Source organism: Sturnira hondurensis, unplaced genomic scaffold (genome assembly GCF_014824575.4).
Source record: "Sturnira hondurensis isolate 20B ecotype Veracruz unplaced genomic scaffold, ASM1482457v3 Scaffold0000880, whole genome shotgun sequence".
Taxonomy (NCBI): Eukaryota; Metazoa; Chordata; class Mammalia; order Chiroptera; family Phyllostomidae; genus Sturnira; species Sturnira hondurensis.
Window position 1 is genome coordinate 1,829,715 of NW_028073511.1, and position 14,516 is coordinate 1,844,230.

The 14,516-nt window shown below is 47.3% G+C and overlaps 1 protein-coding gene and 1 long non-coding RNA gene across 2 annotated transcripts in view; one reads left to right on the forward strand and one right to left on the reverse strand.

Moving 5' to 3' along the window:
- The window catches only part of LRFN2 (leucine rich repeat and fibronectin type III domain containing 2), a 183,366-nt gene extending 181,824 nt beyond the window's left edge, over positions 1–1,542 (reverse strand). The window contains exon 1 of the mRNA XM_037052154.1: positions 619–1,542. The gene's annotated coding sequence lies outside the window, so the exon portion shown is untranslated. The remainder of the gene's footprint in view (positions 1–618) is intronic.
- Positions 1,543–1,807: 265 nt separating this feature from the next.
- LOC118993491 (uncharacterized) lies at positions 1,808–2,575 on the forward strand. The gene is made up of 3 exons (XR_005067864.1): positions 1,808–1,975; positions 2,086–2,150; positions 2,509–2,575. It is a non-coding gene; the product is annotated as an uncharacterized LOC118993491 (long non-coding RNA).
- Positions 2,576–14,516: the final 11,941 nt, after the last annotated feature.

A 14,516-nucleotide genomic window follows, 5' to 3' on the forward strand; every position in this document is an offset into this window, starting at 1 on the left:
AGTTTCCATATTGCTTCATCACGCCATCCCGATGCCCCAAGCTGCACGCACACAATCCGCCTGATCTCCCTGCCTTCTGCCTGAGACCAGGATAGGGTCCCTGAGTCTGCCCTACTTGCCTCCCCAAACTGCAGTGATGCCTTCCTTCCCTTCAGGAGCGCTGAATCAAGCTCTCTGCTGGGCTCTACCCTACCCACCCAGCCCAGAGAGAGCCAGGAGCTCCAGAGGTCGACCCAGCCCCCAGCAATAGCTGGGGACAGGCCTTACTAGTGGGGAGATGCAACAGAGTGGCCTGACGGCAAAGTTCTCCCGCTATTTCCATGCTTCCATCTATCTGGGTTTCCGTCTTTTCCTCCTGCCCTCCGGCTTCACAGGGACCGCTCCCCCGCTCCCCTCCAGAGTTTCACCCCCACTCTGGAACACAAGAAAGAAAAGGAAACCTCCCGAGATACGGATGAGCGAAAAAAGAAGACGGTGTCCGCACGAGTGCCCGCATGAGGGAGTCCACAAGTGAAAAAGGAAGGGATGCAAAGTTCCTGGTTCCCCGGGTGCGTTCAGCCCCGCACCGAGCCCTCGCAAACACTGGATCGCGGAGACGCAGTGGGGGTGACCACTCACCTGGGCGAGGCAGCATCTACCTTTGGCTGGGAGGCACCGAGGCCGGCAGCGCGGGGCACCCGGGCTCCCCGTTGTGGCCACGCATCCTTCCCCGCCCGACACAGGCTGGAGCTAAGCCCTCGGCTCTGGCGAACGCAGACAGATGGTGGCCTCGGACGTCCACGCGGGGAGAGCCCTGAGCTGCTTATTCAGTTATATCCATGGCATTTAGCAAGAAAGGAGGAAAAAGCCCAACTTGTTCTCTTCTCTTCCATAATAATTAATAATAATAATAATAATAATAATCCCTCCCTAGGAAGACGCCGGTAGGATTTTCCAGATCGAAGAACCCCGGGCATTTCTAGGCAACTCGAGCATCTTGGAATGTGGGGTGTCTTCAAGTTGAAACAAGCCAGCCAGGGTGTGTGTGTGAGTGTGTGCGATTGCGCGAGGGCCAGCAAGGCACTCACACCCACACGCACACACACAAACACACTTCTCTGCACTCCCGTCGTGCGCACTGCCCCCCGAGCGCGCGCACACGCGCTCCCGATCACACACACACACATGCACAGCGATCACAGGAGCAGACTAAGGAGGCAACCAGCAGGCTGCGGAGGCAGTGATGGGCCAGCGGTGAAGGAAGCCAAGGGGCTGTGCGCTCGGTCCCCACGGAGCTCTCCGGTGTGGCCGCCCCCAGTGGCCGCCCGCGGAGGTGCAGGGGCGGGTAGCCAGCAGCCCCGTCTGCAGACCCGCGCATCCCCTTCCGCGCCGACAAACGCTGCCGCCGAAACTGGAACGTTAGCGGTTCCCGCGGGGGTGGCTTGCCTCGAGGACGGCGAGGCAACAGGCTGACCAGCGGGATCCGAAACGAGGGGCGGGAGTGCGCTGCGGCCGCAGTGCCCGGGTAGCTGGGAGGTCTGGCTCAGCGGCACGGGCGACCCCCGCACAAGGCGAGCGGGGCTGCCCGGGTTGTGCCGCTGCAGCGGGCGCCGGTGCTGCCGCCTCACGCGCGGAGCTTGTGGTGCAGCCTTTAGCCTGCCGCCTGCTGGAGGAAAATCCGCGTGTTGGCCCTGGGCTGGGGCGGGGGCGGGGGGCGGGCGGGCTGGGGGCCTGGGAGGATCTCAGCCCCTGAACCCAGCCCTGGACCCCTCTGGTTCCCACACCCCAGAGGGAGCTATGAAAAATGAGAGCCCGATGAATGCACAAAGATGTATTAAGACTTCTTGTATCACTGGAATCTGCGAGGTGTGCAATAATGCCAACTGTTTGCAGCATCTTTACAACTATTCACTCATTTGATCCTCCCATCAACCCTCACTTGACATACGAGGGAACTGAGGTCCAGAACAGTAAAGAGACTTGTCCAAGACAAGTAGTAGGTAGTTGAGTCCCTCTCTCTACTCCAAGCTGAGTGTAGACATAGCATCTGAAGGTATGGTCTGGCCAGGACCTCATCATCCTTTGGTCATTCTCTCTGCCCACTAGGATCAGCAGCAACCTGTTCCTGGGGAAGGTAGGACTGATCTCTGTCTTTCTGAGCTTCCTAAGAGGTAAGTGCACCTTTTCTACTGAAGAGACTTAAATTTTGAAATTCCTGCTTGTACTCCAGCTGGTAAATCCAGGGACAGGGAGAATGTCTCAAATGATCTCCTCTCCAGCACCTCCCCTGCACCTGTCCCAGGTACTCACAGGGAGGTACACGTGCCATGTGGATATGTCTCTGCAGCTCCGGGTGGGCTCAGCTGGATAAATTTGTAATATAAGACCCTCTCTCCTGTCTAGGCACATGGCGAGGAGCATGGGTGCATACCAGAAGCCCAGGCACCTAGGCCCCATATGCTCAGCACCCTCCCCATGTGCACCCAAGGAAAATTTTGCAGACCCTGAAAGACAGGCCCTTCCTTGCAGGGATCTGGAAAGCCTGGTGGGGGGTGAGGGGGTTGTGGAGGACATGGCCAGGATGAAGCTCAAGGTGTTAGAGTGGGCTGGCTCGAGAAAGAAGAGGCAGAAATGGGATGATCAGGGACAGAGGTAGAGAGAAATGAGAAGGGGAGAAAGGAGGAAAGAGGTGGCAAATGGAGGAGTTGGGGTAGAAACAGGAGGATGTGAAGGGTGGAGGAAGGGGAACTATGGTGTAGCCCCATCCCAGGGCTACTGAGGAGGGGGTGAGAGTGGAAGGAGGAACTATGGCCTAGGCTCCAGTCTCTGAATTCCCCAAAGCATCAGGACTGCAGGCTAGGTTATCTCCTTACCCCACAGTCACCCAAGACAGGATCAGAATCTAGTGGCAAGAAGAGGACCAGGCTAGCAACAGAGTAGAGATGGACCTGCTCTTGGAAACCAACAAAGAATTGGGATGGTGGGAAGGAGGGGCCATGCCCCCAGGGATGCTGGAGGTATGGTCCAATCTCTGCTCCAAAGTGAATATTCCATGAATAGTCATTCATGGGTCTGGGTCATTTCTTGCACTTTGGGCATTTCTGAGGACAACTGGTTTATTTTTCTAATTATATTTGCCTCAGCCTGAACTGAGCACCGTGCTAAGAGTCAGGTGGCCTGAATGCTCACCATGGCTTTGTACTAACTAATAAGCAATGTGACAAGTCCCTTCCCCTCAAAGGGGTTAGACTGTGTATTCCCTAATGGCTTGTCCAGCTCTAGGAGCCCCTGAGTGACATTGGCAGACAGAACAGGATGTGGACCCGAATGCATCTTGCAAGGCCAAGACAAAACCAGTCTGGAGTCAGTTCACAATGGAAAATCCCCAGAAGATAACTCACACTTAGAAAATGGAAAGGTGAACAATGAGGAATCTCTTGGGTCCTTGAGCAAGTTAAAAAGGCTGTGTAGGAGCACTGCTGGGGCCTTTCCTGGCCACTGACCACAAGGTCAGCCAGGGCTTCCCAAATGAGTCAATCAGTCTGAGAGAAAGAGAGAGAGAGAAAGGGAGAGAACAGCTTGTATGCAAGCCATTCTAATAATGGGCACCTGGAACCTTCTACATTTCACATTTTCACTCTTCTAAGTAACCCTGTGATGAATATCTTTGTACCTTAGTCTTTGCCCACATTCTTGGGCTAGATTTCCTGAAATAGAATCACTGGACCAAAGAATATGATCATCGTAAGGCTTTTGTAGTTACTTCTTTGTTTCAACTTTAGAGTTGAGGCACTAAAGTGTAGGGCAGATAAACAGTTTCCCAGAGAGCTCCCAGAAGGTGCTAAAGGATGTTTTCACACACCTTTTCCTGTCTCTATGCAGCACAGCCCTATGCTTCACACTGCACATCATGGTCACACTGCATTCTTGAACAAACTCCAGTGCCCCAATGTGAAGAAAGTTCATGCTTCCCCTGCTCCCCACATTGGGACTCATCTTCGCTTGCCCTCTGCGCACTCATGACCAGATGGGCACATGGTGGGCTCTCAATACCCACTTGCTCAATGAGATGACAATGATTGTTAAGAAGAGCTCTCAGGAGGGGCAGGAGGTCAAGAGGCATTCGGCCTGAGGAAGAGAAGGTCAAGTTGGCCCAGGTCTTCATAAAAGATAGGATTATCCCTTGTGCAAAGGACTATGGGAAGCCTATCTCTTCTCTGTATTCACCAAATATGAAAAAGAGGGGAAATTTGTGTAAAAAGTGGTGAGGAGGGAAAGATTCATGTTATACAACAAGACAGAACCAGATGCCTGAGACTATGGAATCACAGGTGCAATCTGTACTCCCAGGAATGCACTAGAGCTTCTCAGAGTCTCCCTTGACTCCCCTCCTGAAGAGTGACTTTGTGGGCCAGGGAAATTACAGAGGTCCTGGGGCACAGCTTCATAAGGCCTTGGGATCTCACTCCACTGAGTGTACAGCATGGACTGGAAGCTGGGAGCCACTCCAACATTCTTAGCATCCTATTTACTCCCCCTCACTCAGGACCAACAGCTGGCCAAAATCCCAGTTCATCCCATAAGACATGTAGAACCCGAGTGAACACATCCTCAGGAGCTGAAGCCCAGCCCTCGAGGGGACTTTCTGAAGATGCAGGTTGAATGTCTTAATCCTGTAGTGCCCTCTACCCTCCTCCCTTCCCCAAAGGCAGGAGTAAGAAGCAGGCAAATAAATTCTTATTAGTATGTATATGTATTCCCAAATTCCTTAACGGAATGACTAACACCACCTACAGCCATTAGCTTAAGTTTGTTTTCTAAATCAAGTTTATTTTTCATCAATCAAGCCCTCTGTTTATCTCTCCCACACCCCCAGGCCCCTTGAACTCCCTTCAAAACCTCATCCTCTTGCTCATGGTGCATCAGAGGGTCAGACAAGCCTCGGAGAGTGTATTCAATGAACAGAAAAGTCTTTATCTCATAGCACATTACTACATGCTGCCAGGGACAAGACAGGGAAGAGGAAAACACAGTCTGTTTCTGGAGAGAAAGGATGTAAACCCACCCTGGCACAAAGCCTTGCAGTTCATAAAGAGCACTCCCAAATGCCACCTCACTTGTTTGTCACAACAATCACATGAAATGGATCACAGAGACACTAAGTCCTATACAGGTAACATTATGGCTCCAAGAGCTTGGAGCTCTTGATGGATGATGCTGGATTTCAAACCAGTCTTCTGACTCCCCATCCCAGCCTCCTTCCTATGTATTAGGCTGCCTTTCTAATACTAGCCTGAATGCACTGTGTCAAATTCCTAGTGCTGCCTGCAGTGCAGTAAATATTTGGTGAAGGTTGTGCAGCTGGTGAGACCCACCTGGAATTTTGAGACAGTGTGGTAGAAAGAGCACCAGAGGGGAAGATAGAGGATCTGGATTCTGGTTCTTTAGTGCAACCTGGGGAAATTCTCCCTCTCTCGGGGCCTCAATTTCTCCATATCTAAAGTGGGAAAGTGGGGGCTAAATGTTCTCATGTCCAATGAAGAGCGATCAAGAAAACAGACATCCAGAGAGGATGAGACAACAAATGCCTTGACTTTCTTGGCTTTTTTGCCTCCTACCAGGGAATCCGCAAATCTTAAGTGTGGGTATTGAAGCAGAAAACACTGAGGTCTCTGACAAGTACCCAGGAGAATCTGGAAGGACCACAGCTCCTGGCTACTCCACACACTTGCCCCAGCCCTTCCAGGACTTCACCAGACTGCCCTGCCCTTCCAGACTCCTCTCTGGTCACCAAGCATGTAACAGTAAGAGTCCTAGTCAGCTCTTAGGGTACACTGTATGCCAGGCAGTTCTCTCTTCCCTGGACAGTGGTTATTTTATTTAATTCTCACCAAAACTTTGTGAGTCAGGTACTGTTATTATCTTCATTTTGCAGATATGGACACCAAGTCACAGAGAGGGCACATGGGAGGTCAGAGAGCTGGCAGGTAGCAGAGCCACCGTTCTAAGCATGGACCTCCAGAGCCTGTACCAGACATGGCTGGTTGTGAAGTGAACTTATTTGAAAAAGTCACTGTCCCCATATCCAAAATGGACAGGGCAGGTTCCCTCCCTTCACACCGGCTCCTCGGTCCTTCTTTCACCTCACTCTGCCTTCTTTTGTGCATTGTTTGGAACACAGAGTCATGAGTATGTTCTATAATCTAGTCAACTGTGGAAGCACAGCTATTGTCAGTTATGTCCTCGGCCTCCCATCCTTCACCCAAGAGATTTATCACAGCAGGAATTGACTGACTACAAAAATTCTCTCCATTCCTTAATCAAGCCCTTGACTTTACTTTCAAAGGGACTTGAAGAGAGGTGCAAAAATCAACCTGCTTTCAGTTCCAAAAGGACATTAATTCAGCTTCATCTAATAAAACCATCTTTTTGCATTTCACGCAAAAAAATACAGAAAAGGATTAAGGGGATACCAGCTGTGGTCCCATCCTACACTCTGGTGGTGCTGACCTATGTATCCAAATGACACTAATAAAAAAGAATAAGGTAAAAATAAAAATGTTTGGGAAATTTCTGTATTTCCAGAATGAAAAGATCACCTCCAAGCAAGAAAATCAAACAATCAGCAACAACAACAACAATCAAGGAGGTGGTGACATTTGAATGACACTTGAAAGAGGGATAGATGGCATTTGGTGGGTAAAGATGAGAGAAATGGCTGTCCATTTGGGGGCAACAGTACAGGTCAAGGCAAAGAGGCAGGACAGTACAGTTCAGAGAGGACATGGAGAATTTTCCTGGGTGACTGAAGCAAAGACAGAAGAAGGCATGGTGGTTAAGACGGTGGGCTCTGCATACACTCTTCTGGTTTAAATTCAAGTCCCTCACCCATAAGGAAAGTTACTTTAGCTAGTTGCCAAGTCTCTTTGTGGTTTCATTTCTTCATCAGTAAAGTGAGGATGATCATAGTGACAATGTCACAAGTAGATGAGGCATTAAAATGATAGGACTTTAGACTACCAGAGTGATATGTAGTGAATTTTCAAGAAATGGTCATTGTTGTTACTCATGTTATTATTATTATAGTGCATAGTGGGGAATAAGAGTCGAATAGGTTGACCCTGCCATGAAGATCATGTGTTTCAAGTCCCTTTTATGCAGATAACTTAGCAACACAGAGGTGTTTTGAACAGGTTAATGTAGAAGTGTGGTAGATGAACTGCTGGAAGAGGGGCCTGAATAAAGAAAAACATTTATGAATCCATTGAAATGATCCAGGTAAGAGGAAAAAATGATCCAGGTAAGAGGAAAAAACCTGAGATCAAGGGATAGAGCAGTGACAATAGAAGGCGGACTGAGAAGTAGAATTGACTGGACCCCAGAGGCACCCAGGCATGGGTTCTGAGAAGGAGGGGGGTTGTAGTTAAAGCTTAATTCCTACTATGAGGCCTACTCGCCTGCAAGAATAGTTGGTGTCTTTGAGAGATACTGGGAAGGTGCGAGAAAGTGAGTGGGCAGGAGGAGAGTGATGAGTTCCACATCGATGTCTGGAGTCTGAGGGCTGGGGGACACCCAGGTCCTCTTATCAAGAACATAATTCAATAAGTGAGCCTGGAAGAAACAGTCGGGGGTAGAATGGAAGTAGACAATCATGGGAGTGAAGAAAATCCCCAGGGGGGAAAGGGTAGAATTAGAAGGAGGTGGGGGTTGGGAACCTACATTTATTTGACCTGTTGCACTAGCCATTTTATACATATTATCTGTGTTGCTCCCTGCAAAGCAGAAATTGGTTAGCCCCCTTTTGTGAATAAGAAGACTGAGGCTCAACAAGATTAAGCAGTTTGTCTAAGATTAGTCTGTTAGTTAAAGAGCCAGCCAAGGACTACTGAGGGTAGAAGAACAGGTTTCTATTGTTGGAATTAAGGAAGGGGAGTAGGCTTGGAGATTTGTTTGTCAATGTCCCCATGCCAGGGCTCATATAGCAAATGATATTTGTATGATATATGGAGGGTAAATGGGGAGGATGCTCTTCACAAGAGATTGCTCTCCAGACTTCCCTGACTCCATGTGGCTGTTCCCAGTACTGAAGTAATCAATATCTCAGCACAGTAGTACCAACCAATTAGAGCAGACATCCTCTGCCACACCAAGCATCACTCTGCCTTTGTTACATAATGAACAGTTCATCACAGAATCCTAGATCAGGGGCTCCAACAGCCAGGGAGTGGAAGGGGACACCTGTGTGGCTCAGACAGTGGTTTGGAAACATTCCTCTATTTCAATCACCCATATGGCTGAATGGTGCATCTCCAGTCTTCATGTGACCCATCCCTTGACACATCCCTGGGGCTCACTGGCTAAGAATTTTATTAAATAGTGCATTTGACCTGGCAGAGGAGTAGGTTTTGGAAGCTGGTTACTCGTAGAGCAGAGCCATCAGGTTTAGTAACTCAGAGGTCACTGGTGGCCTTTAAGAGAGCAATTTCTGCAGTGCTATGGTGTGGATACCAGATTGTTAGTGGTTGGGGCTGAGTGGGAGGTGAGGAAGTAGAGGCGGAGAACGTACAATACTTTTTCGAGAAGTTTAGCTGTGGAAGGAGGATGGAAGGTGGGATGGAAGCTCAGGAGAGATCAGAGTGGAGAAAAAACTTTGCTGGGGGTGGGAAACCCTGGCTTTCAGCCAGAGTGAAGCAGCTAGTGTAGAGAGAAAGTAAGAAGAGATCTTCCAAGGGGAGGGGCGGGGTGCATGAACCCTAGAAAGAGGACGCAGTCCTTCCACAGCAGCTAGAGGAAATGAAAAAAGGAAAAGGAAACGACAGATATTCTGAGATGTAGGAAAGTGATCTGTGGTCTGAGTCTTTTGAATTGAGTAGTACAGTCAGAGGAAGCAGGATCTGATGGGAAAGGAAGTATCCCTGGGGGGATGAGACTGGCCTCTAGCCAGAGGATGAATATGGGTATTTCAGACAGAAATGGGGCCCATTGTTCTTACTATGTTCTGGTGTATATTCGGGGAGGCCATGGGACTTGGTCCTGCAATTTCTCAACCTGGGAACAACAGAAAGAGCCAGCACATGTGTGTTCTCGGATTTGGGGTAGTCAGGAGGGTGTGAGGACAAATCAAGCATGCAGTGAACTTTGACTCATGTTGAAGGGTACATTATGGGGAACAGAGTAAGCAGGCAATGAAAACAGACAGGAGTTATTGGATGGTGGAAGGGGTGGGCTTAATCTGAAGGCAATCTAAAAATAGGTAGACATAGAGTATCTGTCCATAGAAGGACAGATAAGAATTTGTGACCAGACCAAAGGAGAATACAGAGTTCCAGGTTTTTAGGATTTTGCTGAATGTTGCCTGTTGACAGGAGACCCACACCTGCAGGCCTGCTCTTTCCTACTCTCCCCTGTACCACTGGAGTCTGGACACCTGAAAACCTCATTTCCAAGACACCCTTGCCGGCTGGATTCTGCATAGAGTGTACTGATGGAAAGCACTCACATGAGATTAGAAGGCACGAAGGTGGAAGCTATTCTCTGCTTACGGCAGCAGCATCCGCATGGGTGTGGGCTCCTGGGTCTCTGCCCAGTTTCGGCAGCGGTTCTGCCCATGTCAGGGAGTGCTGTTTCCTGGACTCCGGATTATGACATTTTCCCCTTTTTACCTTTTCAGCTCTATGAGCAGTAATGGCTTCTTGAAGTTACCTGTCTCTGAGTAGTATCACCTTCTATTCTCTGCTTTTAAAAATCCAACACCTTTGATACACATTCTCTGTGTTAAATTCCCCTGTTTGAAATGCCCAGGTTTATTTCTCTTTTCCTGGTGAGACAGTTTTACCCAAAGGCAAAGCCTAGGAAAGACTAAGCACTTGGACGGCCAAAGTGAGGAGATGGAGGGTGTGGGCTGGGGTGTGCTGAGAGATGAGGGAATAGCTCTGTGTAAGATTCCATAGTTGAGGCTAGATAGGAACTCTCGCACCCTCCTCCAGGGGCTGCATTCTGCCGGGATATTTGATTATCACACTAAACATTCCTCCCCAGCTTTCACTCAACCAGAGCATTCCCCATCCTTTCAACTCCCCAAGTTAACAGCCTCCTCGGAACCCCCATGGGTTCCAGTGACTGGTCAAACTCACATGATTGTCATCCCCTCTTTCTGCTACTTCCTCCTGAGCTATGTCCCCTTCATAGTTTCACCACCTCCCCAAGTCCCCGGGAATATATTTTATCACCTGTTTTTGAAAGTCTTATTCCTTCTTCAAAGAGTTTCTTAACCTGGATCCCATGGGTGATTCTGATGGGGGCTATGACCCACCTGAAATTATATAGCTAATTTTACACGTATGTGTTTGTGTGTTTTTCTTTAAGAGAGAGAGGCTATCTTATTTATCACATGTTCAAAGGGATCCTTGTTCCCTTCATCTTGAGTGGTTTGAGGGAGAGGATAAGAACAATCACTAACTGAGTCTTAAGAACTTAATTTGCTCAAGGTCTCTAACCTTCTGTGACCTTGAAAGGTCTCTAACCTGTGACCTTGACCTTCACTTGTACTCCCTTGGCCTCAGTTTCTTCATCTGTAAAGTGGAAACAACAACTCCTACCTTTCAGAATTATTGCAAGAATTAGAAATAGTATAAAATCAGCACAATACCTGGAATGGTTGGCTTTTAATAAATGGCAGCTACTGGTATTGAGCTAGTTTGCGTTCCCCCTGAAATGGACCTTTAGATAGGGGATTGAGTATAACTATTTTATTTAGGAGGTGAGCTAGAAAATGTCAGTAGAAGGGTAGAAAGTGAAAAAAGAAAGGGAAAGAATCTAATGAAGGTTGTGTTGTCAATGGGTATATTCAGTTGAAGCTCATTTCAGTGGGGTTTTGGGGATATGGTATGAAGCATACCCTGAACTGTCCCTTCCAGGGGTGAGGGAGTGAAGTATTTATCCACCTACTTGCCATCTATCATTGGCTGAAGTCTTCCAGGGGGATTAGCTCTCCAGCACACCTGGCTCCCTTGGCTAGGAAACACCCTCAGGCATAAAGTCTTAGGTGTTCACCGTAGCAACTGAGTTGTATAAAGGTGACTGCCCCAGAGATAACAACAGGGCAATGACAGTGACTGCCACAGTGCCTATTATAAAACCTTTCCCTGTCCCCACAATCAGCACTGATTCCCACTCCATGCGCCATTAGCCCATAGTTTGTCCTCTTGTCTTTGCTCAGTGCTGAGCTAACATTACGGTATCATGCGCATGTTTACCTGTCTCTCCCAAAGAACTGGAAGCTTTTTGAAGTCAGGGGCCGTATCTTGCCCTAGTTCTCTGATGACAGAATTTGACATAATGGCTGATACAAAAATTGAAAATATTTTGTACATGTTTATAATGAATGAGCTGCCCTCCGAGTGGCAATCTGAAGATTTCTGATGACCCTACTCTGCTAGAGAGGTGGAACAATTAGGCATTCTGCACACATGGTGGGAGGTTTATGTCCCCTCCTGTTTCTTTGACAGGTGCCTTCATCGCGGTGTGTATGGTTTCTGACGCGTTTTCCAGGAGACACATGTCTCAATATTATAATCCCCAAAGTGATGATATTAGAAATTCAATTTTAAAAAAGAGCTGTTTAGGGTGTCAGCATGTTATGATAATCATCGGGGAGGATTCTCCCCCACCCCAGTTCTTCTTGAACTGCACCACTAAGCTCTTTTTCACAGCAATACAAAAAAAATGAGAAGAATGTAGACTATTTACGTGTGTCCCCCACCCCATCCTCATCCCCCATCCTTATATGGCCAGCACATGGGGATCCTGCTCTGTTCCCCAGCGCACATGCCTGAATAAGCCTGATTGCTTTCCTGTATTTCTATACAAAACTTTAAATATTCATCATGCCATCAAATTAAATGGGATTCTCTGGTGTCATTCTTTGCAACACACTGAGTTCTTTTCTTTGGTACCTGTCCACAATTTGAAGCCTCTAGAGACTAGGAATTTAACTAACATTATTTCCTATTAGCTTGGCTCCCAATCAAGTAAGAGGGTGCTAATAAAAATGGAAGGTTGGGAATTGTTGCTGAAGCCAGGAAATCAGGTGGGGGATTAGGGGGCCAGCACAGAAAGTTCAACCCTGTTTCTTCTAGCTCAAAACAAGGTTTGAGGGTGAAAAGACAGACGGAAGTAGACACATGGAGTGGGTCAAAGGAGAAATGGAAGCCATCCAACAGGTGTATGCCAACCTTCCTTTTTCCCTCTTCACCAAGTTTAAGGGGAGAGTGCAGAATTTCAATGTTCTTGGGTGAGAAACAGAGAGCTAGGTTAGATGACATTTTGAATGCCCTTTTAGCCCCTCATGTTATTAAATTTCTTTGGCAGTGTTACAGCTTAACAAGAAAAGCTGATGGGGGACATTGCAGAAGAAATTGCGGGAGGAGGGACAAGACATGAATATGCAAATCCGACAGAATATTATGTATAAAATATTGTGTTAAATTTCAATGCAGTACATTATATTTTAATCTACTTCATCTGCCTGATCTGTTCCTTAACATGGAAATAGATCAGTGAGCAGCGGAATAAAGTACCAGAGCCTTAGTCTCCTGTCTCCAATGCTGCAGCCATTTACAACTAGCCTGAAGTTGGATAGCGTGCCCCTAGCTGCTGCCGTGGCGGAGGCGGCGGGATCAGCAAGCTTTCTGCTGTCGGGGGTACTGCAGGCGGGCATTGCAGCAGTCCGCACTGCGGGGCGGCCCACCAGGGCTTAATTCACCTCAGAGCCAGGTCCGGAGTTCATCCAGGCGCAAGCCAGCGTGCTTCAGGAGCATGAGGTGCTGGACAGCGCACTGCGCGCTCCCTCCAGCGTTAGACTTGTCTCTGGGGCATATGTCACAAAGACCAGGGGTGTCCAATCTTTCGGCGTATCTCGGCCACACTGGAAGAAAAGTGTCTTGGGCCACACATTAAATACACAAACACTAATGAAAACTAATGAGCAAAAAAAAAAGTTCATGCATAATTTTCGTGATATCTGCCACCACAGATAAGCGAAAAATCCTGACGTAATAACCCTAATTATGCAATGGCCCTTCCAGGGATCTTCTCAAATTGTGGAGCAGGTCCCAAGTTTGCGATCACTAATATAGAAAATGTACATATCTAAGGAATAAAACGTTATCGATGTGTTTAAATATTTTTATTATAAAAAAGAAAAGAGAGAAATATAAAATTAGTGGGATGTTTGACATCGTATTTGAGAAACTAGTGCATCAATACCGGTTTGATAGAAGTAGCTGAAATGCCCAGTGAGTTCTCAAGGTGCTTATCAGATATTTTTGTTCTAATTTTACTCTTAACGAGTTTCATTCTTGAAAATAGTTCCTCATAAATGTAGGTGTTGGCAAATACTGATGACATAAATATTGTGCACACGTGCATATAAATAGCGAGAGTGTATGTACATTTATTTTATGTGACATTGTGACACATAATCACGAAAAAATCTCATGTTGTAAGTAATTTTACAATTTTGTATTGGGCCACATTCATAGCCATCCTGGGCCACATGCAGCCCATGGGCCATGGGTTGGATACCAATGACGTAGACTGTAAAGACTGCGTGGGCAAAGGGGAAAGCCTGGGTGGCATCCTCCCAACAGGAGTACCAGGTCACTGAGTGGAATGTGTGCTGAGGGTTATTTGTAGTTGCTGCTAGTGAGGAAGGTTCTTGAAGAGACGAAGTTATATTGTCTATCACAATGCATTACGATGAGGGTGAGATGAGGTTTGACTCCAGCACTTGGGGTAGCTTGCTGCTGGGGAGGCAAAACTGGCAAAGCAGACCTGGGCAACAATCATAGTAACTGCAACCAGATTGGCTCATCATTGGTCACAGCACCCTCTTGCCCAGAGCTCTATAGACAAGACTCCTTCAACTCATTGTCTTTTTATTCTCCACTCTCATTATCTACCTCGTTTTCTATCCTTTGCCACCCACCACTTGGTACCCATTGCTGCTCTTCTCTCTTTTCATGAACTTGGTGTTTTGGATATCCATTAACAATGTCATGCCCTCTACAGACATATCTATTCTGAATACCCCAATCCTTCCCTTTCACCAAAAGATTACTCTGATGAAGACCCTCATCTAGGTCCTTTTATGTAAGCCACTAGTTTCTGAAGGTCCATGCAAGTCCATGCATGTGAAGAGAAGTCACAAGAATCCTTTATCTCTATTCTGACAATCTTTTTAGCAAAGTGATTATGTTGCTCCTTGCAGAAATCTGATTTCTAAGTCATGCTACATTTTACCAATGATGTCCATATTTTTTATACCACATCCCTGCTTTCATAAAGAAGGCTTGGGGTGAATATTTCTGTGGCTGCTTTAGTTCTAATCAAAGTTTATGATGTGAGCCCTAAACATATAGCATTAGGGACCCTCCAATTTCCCCCCATATTATGAATCATGTTTCATTTTCTTGCTGAGACTGTCCCAGAACATGATTCCCAACTTTGGTGGTTTCTTCTTTCTAAATATAAGTCTT